Below are 6,576 nucleotides of genomic sequence, written 5' to 3' on the forward strand. Positions count from 1 at the left end.
GTTTTCAATTAGTAGATGATGATCGACAGTGAATAAAGATGAGAGTTGACTTTCTTTTTGCTAAACAACTTGTTGTAATTCAAACATAACATTTAAGGAGAAGATACGAGGGAAAATATTATCAATTTTGTGATCCTTTCCTTTTTCATTCATATAACGAGGAAGAGGAAGCGCGCATTCAAAATTATAATAGTTGATGATGATAAAGGATAACTCGGTGTGTATAAAATTGGATCTTAATAGAGAATTTATTATATACAATTTTATTTTTCATTATTTTCACGATTCAAACTTGTGACCTCTAGAAGTTTGCAAGAAGAGCAATGAGCATGCAGCGAAAATAGCATCATCTTATACGGTTTTCACTCCGCTAAGTGCTAACTCTCTTCTATCAACAAATTCATTTTCTCTTCATCATTCATTCTCTCTTCCTCCTCGATTCATATCTTCTAAACGAAATTCACTACAAATCCTCATCCAACAAGAAAAAGAGCAAGCATATTTCTTGCTCTCTGGTTAGTTAGAGGATTAGAGAGGGTGATTAATTAATAAATGGATGGGTTTATGGGTAAATTAACACATTGAGGCGTTGTCAATATGCCATTGGCTATATGACATTAGGTTAGCTCATTTTTAAGGAGGTGGGACCACATTGTTTGAATTTATTTCAAGGTAATTAAATAAAATAACTTGTTTAAAAAGGACGTTCTTCTTGTTTTTGCCCTTATATATTTTGTTCGATCAATTAAGACTAAAATATTTTATGATTATTCTTAAATAATATAATAGATTACTTGTTCATGTGACATCGATTTCAATTATTTAATTTTTTCCCTTATATATTTTATTTGGTCAACGAGGACTAAAATATTTTATGATTATTCTTAAGTAATATAATAGATAACGCATGTGACATTGATTTTAATTATTTAATTTTTCTTTTATATATTTTATTCGGTCAACGAAGACTAAAATATTTTATAATTATTTTTAAGTAATATAATAGACTAACTTGTTCATGTGAATCGATTTCAATTATTTAATTTTTTCCTTATATATTTTATTCGATCAACAAGGACTAAAATATTTTATGATTATTCTTAAGTAATATAATAGACTACTTGTTCAACTGACATCGGTTTCAATTATTTGATTTTACTCTTATATATTTTATTTGGTCAACGAAGACTAAATATTTTATGATTATTTTTAAAGTAATATAATAGACTACTTATCGTTCATGTGATATCATTTCAATTATTTGATTTTTACCCTTATATATTTTATTCGGTCAACGAGGACCAAAATATTTTATAATTATTCTTAAGTAATATAATAGACTATTTTTTTAATTTGTTCACGTGACATCTATTTTAATTATTTGATTTTTGCTTTTATATATTAGGTTCGTTCAACGAGGGTTGAAATATTTTATGATTATTCTTAAATGTGTTCACGTGACATCGGCTTAATTATTATGGAGTAATTTTTATGGATTAAAAATAAATTTAAAAAAATGAAATAGACTGTTTTTTGTTCATGTGACATCTATTTTAATTATTTGATTTTTGCTTTTATATATGTGGTTCGGTCAAATTTTATGATTATTCTTAAGTCACGCTACTTTGTATTCATGTGACATCGACTTAATTATTATGGAGTAATTTTTATGGATTAAAAATAAATTTTTAAAAAAATGAAAACTTAGGTGCGAGGGATGTTAGGTTACTTTTTATGGATAAATTTTGGTTGATTGAAATTTGAGAGATGAACATTTTGCAATTATTTTTTGGTTTATTTGTTTCTATTTTGTGTTGTTGATTTTATTACAAATAAATTACGTCACTTAATTGGATTAAAAAATACTAAAATAATTATATCTTTTTATGAAATAATTCTAAAAGGTATAAAATTAAAATGATATTTTAAAAAGATTGAATTATATAATATAAAAGATAGATATTTTTAAAATTAATTATCTTTGTAAATATATTAAATCATGTCAATCACAAGTTAATATTTTTAATGTTTAATGGAGAAAAATAGATGATGACGACAAGTATATAGGTAATGTTGAAGAATAACCTATTGGACGTGATTTATCATGAGAACTCCTTCAATGTATAATTACTATAGTAATCTAATAAGATGATTAAGATAGTTTGATATTTGTAAGTTTAACCCTTGACAGAATTGTATATATATTTTCTGTTGAATTATTGCTAGTCTTTTAAAAGTGATTAATAATCATCATAGAACTTATTTACTTCAAGTAAATAGGAGTGCCTATCTTATGGTCAATATCAACGATCACTTCAAGAATTCTATAGTAGTTAATACCAATTGAAAAAAGTTCTCAAGTTGCAACTCCTTTGAATAAGTCACATATGTATTGAATAACAATTGGATGTATTTTATTAGGACAGATATTATTTTAATAATCAATAATATCTGTCATGTCCTTATTAATTAGGACAGTCATTATTTAAAAATAATAATAAATCCCAGTAAGTCGTATTGACTCAATCTCTGGGGTGATTGGTCCAACCCTACAGAAAGTTTTTCACCGACCACCAGGGTAAATTGGGAAGCGCATACAGCGGCCAATCCAGATGCTCAGCATCATCCTTTGATTGTGATCCCCATTTAGAGGAAAATTCCTGCAAATACGCCGTAATTGGGGATCGAACCGTGAGTGTCTGGGTAACAACCTGGATGTCCTTGCACTATGGCCCCAGGGATAACAGAGTCATTATTTAAATTCTAGAGACAAGTTGTCATATAAATTAATAAAGAGAATTGATTGCATGACAATTATTACCGTAAAAAACTAGCTTTTATAATACTCACAACTTGCATGTATTTTATTAGGATAGATATTATTTAAGTTCTAAGGATAAATTATGATATAAATTGATAAAAGAAAATTAATTGCATGATAATTATTGCCGCAAAAAAAATTTTCATATAACTCACAACTTTTAGAATAAGATATGAGAAATCCTTGCAATACATATATCTTTTTTAATTAAAATATGATTTTGCAGTCTACTATATTTTTATATTATATGATTTTTTATTTATTAGTTTCATTTTGTTACTTGTATTTTTAGGGTTTCTTTTTCCACAACGAGACTTTATAAAAGGCATATCTAATTTTTTTTTCATTTATCTAAATCAAATACCCTAGTTTGAAAATTCAAACCGCTTATCTTCACTTACCTTCTCTTTATTCATGGTTAAAAAAATATTTTTCTGAGAACATGATTGAGTTGGTTATGGAGCAGTTAGTTGACTAAAGTAGACAAGATCGAATCTCGACGAAACCTGAAGACAATACCCTGAACTCTTGTACGTACAACTTTCTGATTTACTTTTTATTGAGTGAACTTCCATCACAGATGGTTGCAATGAAGTAGGCAAAAGCCCGATCGTACAATAGTGGAACCGTTGAGGTGAGAATTTCACATTTTGTTGAAGTTGCTAAAGAAGTAGTTTGCAATTTACAATTATTTTGGTCAACCGAGTAGTTTTGAATCAAAATTATTTGATGGACAAAAGAAAAGTGTAAAACTTTGATCTGTACCATCAAACTTTGATGCAAATAATTATCATCTCAACCGTCTTCGCCTATATAGGAACCTTGCTTTGTGTGAGAAAGTAGCAAAGATAAAGCAATCTAGCAAGCAAGCTTGAGATTGTTCGGAGGAAAAAAGTATGGGGCAGCAGCTGAAAGATATATAGAGCTACTTTAGCCTGGCGAAAAGCTTTCTAAGGTTGGTTTTAATTTTTATCAGTCACCTGATCCATTTTCCTTCCTTAATTTCCTTTCCTTTGTGCTATTTCCTTCCTCTGTCATTATAATCTTCAAGGGGAAATCCTTTGTGCTATTTTATTTTCCTTTCCTTGTGCTATTTCCTTCCTCTGTTAGATCGCTGCATTTATAGCTAGCTATTTGAATCATTGTAATCCTCAAGGGCAAATCCTTTGAGATCAAAGATGACAAACACAGAAGATGAGGGGATTGAGACATCACTGGACATGGACTGGTTAGTCTCATTGAACAAGAGGGTGTTAGACACAGAATTGTGTGACAGAAGCACAGAGCCAACAATATCTACAGAGTCCCGGATATCTTGAAAAGTGTCGACCCCCAAGCCTATGAGCCATTGCTCGTCTCGCTCGGCCCCTACCACCGCGACAAACTTCATCTCCAGGCCATGAATCAGCTCAAATGGAAGTGCCTCAAGCATGTCCTTGAGCAGAGACCTGGCATGGTCTTGGAGGACTATGTGGATCTGATCAAGAAGCTGGAAACGCGAGCACGCGATGCCTATTCGGAGGAAGTGGATATGGACAGCAATAGTTTTGTGGAAATGATGTTGCTGGACGGATGCTTTCTGATGCTTACAATAATGGGGAGGAACTGCTGGATAAAGAGTGCCTCCTCGTTGACTCCACATATAGTAGTACGAGATATCTTCATGCTCGAAAACCAGCTTCCTTTCTTTCTTCTTGAAACTTTATACGAATCTGCATTTCCTCTTACTACTTCCTTTCGAAAGTTAACATTCGAGTTCATCTACATGTATTTCTCAACAAAATTGCGATATCCTTCCAACAATATTGAGACATATCACCACATAATTCATCTTTTTCTTTCTTGCATCGATCCGACAACAAACCATGGCATTGGCAATGGCAATCAGTCCTCCACATTTGGCTTCCTCTGCAACTCTATCTCTAAGCTAGTTAAAACAGTATTCGTATCGTTGCCATCAAAGCTGAGCTCGTCTTTGTCATCGCTGGTGAAAAAGATACGCACTGGTCGAGTTGCTAACCCCGAGGAGGATCTCCATGACTCACCGTGGATTCCCAGTGCTACAGTATGCAATGAAGCTGGAATTCACTTCGTAAGAAAAAGAGAGGCAAGAGTTTCCTGGACATTACATTTCTTAACGGCAAGTTGGAGATTCCCCAACTTCGAATGGAGGACAACACCAACTCGCTCTTGAGAAATCTTATCGCGTACGAGCAATGTTCAACGGATTCCAAGTTATATGTTACATCCTATATGGTGCTTATGGATTCCCTCATCAATACAGCAGCAGATGTCGAATTGCTTCAACAACATGAAATCATTTTTAACGACTTAGGGGACACCCAAGAAATTGCTACTTTATTTAACAAACTTGGTGCAAATGTCTGCTATAACTCAAATGATTTCTACCTTAAGGACGTCTTCACTGCCATGACGAAGCACCGCAACACTAGATGCAACAAATGGCGCGCAAGGTGTAATCACGATTACTTTAGTAATCCTTGGGCAATTATCTCATTATTTGGTGCTCTTGCACTATTTGTTCTTACTGCGACACAAACCGCGTTTGCTATTCTGAGCTATTTTCTACCGCCAAACTAGCTAGCTTCCTCACTTAAAAGTAGATTGTCAGACAGAACGAGGGAATGCTAGCTTCTTGTTGTTTAGAAACTAAGTTTTGTTGCTTATGAAGGACGTATCATATATATGCAAGTGTACGAAGATATGTGTTGTTGGTGAATAAAGGGATATTAATTTCCTAAATTCTATAAATTCAGATGTCTTGGTTGTTTCTTTTCATGTTATCCATCCTATCAAAGAGCTTGTTGAGAAGGTTAGGGCTTCCACAGGCTTAATTCAATAGAATTGATACTCGAATGATAGATTTATAATAATAGAGCACTAACATAGATTTGTTAGATCAAATTAGAGTGTCCGTTTCGCCTTAAATCTCATTAAGTCGAGCATCAGCAGGAGCTCTACCACGCACCTTTTCATGGGACAATTAACATTAGTCTCCCATCACCACTAAATCCTCTCACATTTGCTTTCTATCGTCAAGAGCATTAATTAATTGTAGCTGCATTAAAACAGATAATTTTGCAACCTTATTATCAGAGTCAAGAAACAAAACTCTCACCTGATGAACTTGATATATAATTCCATATAGCAACCATATTCTCCTTAATTCTGGATCATCTTTAATACCTCCATAAACGAAAAACAATCAGAAATCGATCAGCTTGGAAATTCCAGCAACCTTATTCTGATCACTAACATGAGTTTAATTTCCAAAATGAAAACAACCATCCAGATTATGAGACTTCATTATATTAGATACGTTCCTTTATTGCAACTTGTTTAATTAGCAAGCCCACTTCAACCATTAATTAATATTCCAATACCTCAAAGACGTTACGTGGGAAAGAGACCATTTAATTTGAGCTAGAGTTCCCACAATGGAAGTGCTTTCTAGTTCGTCATTTTCTCTTTGATATTTGTCAATCTATTAATAATATATAAGCATCCATCGTAATTAAGCTCTTAATTTCCAACTAGCAAACTCCTGGATTGCTCTTCGAAATAGTCAGTAGTACTGTTGAAACAACAACCATAGTTCAATTGTTTGCTTTTCAGTACTCGATCCATCCATCCACCCTCGGAGGTATCTCACTTAATTACCATCCTAATATATTGTACCATCTTGCCATGCATGACTTTGGTCAAACTATCTTTTGTTAATTTGTTTTTAGTTT

General features: G+C 32.6%; 1 pseudogene; it reads left to right on the forward strand.

Moving 5' to 3' along the window:
- Positions 1 to 3,999: 3,999 nt before the first annotated feature.
- On the forward strand, positions 4,000 to 5,524 carry LOC141817654 (UPF0481 protein At3g47200-like; annotated as a pseudogene).
- The last annotated feature ends 1,052 nt before the right edge of the window (positions 5,525 to 6,576 follow it).

Source organism: Curcuma longa, unplaced genomic scaffold (assembly GCF_044706935.1).
Source record: "Curcuma longa cultivar G26 ecotype Majalengka, Jawa Barat unplaced genomic scaffold, ITB_CL_G26_1.1 contig_21464, whole genome shotgun sequence".
Classification (NCBI taxonomy): domain Eukaryota; kingdom Viridiplantae; phylum Streptophyta; class Magnoliopsida; order Zingiberales; family Zingiberaceae; genus Curcuma; species Curcuma longa.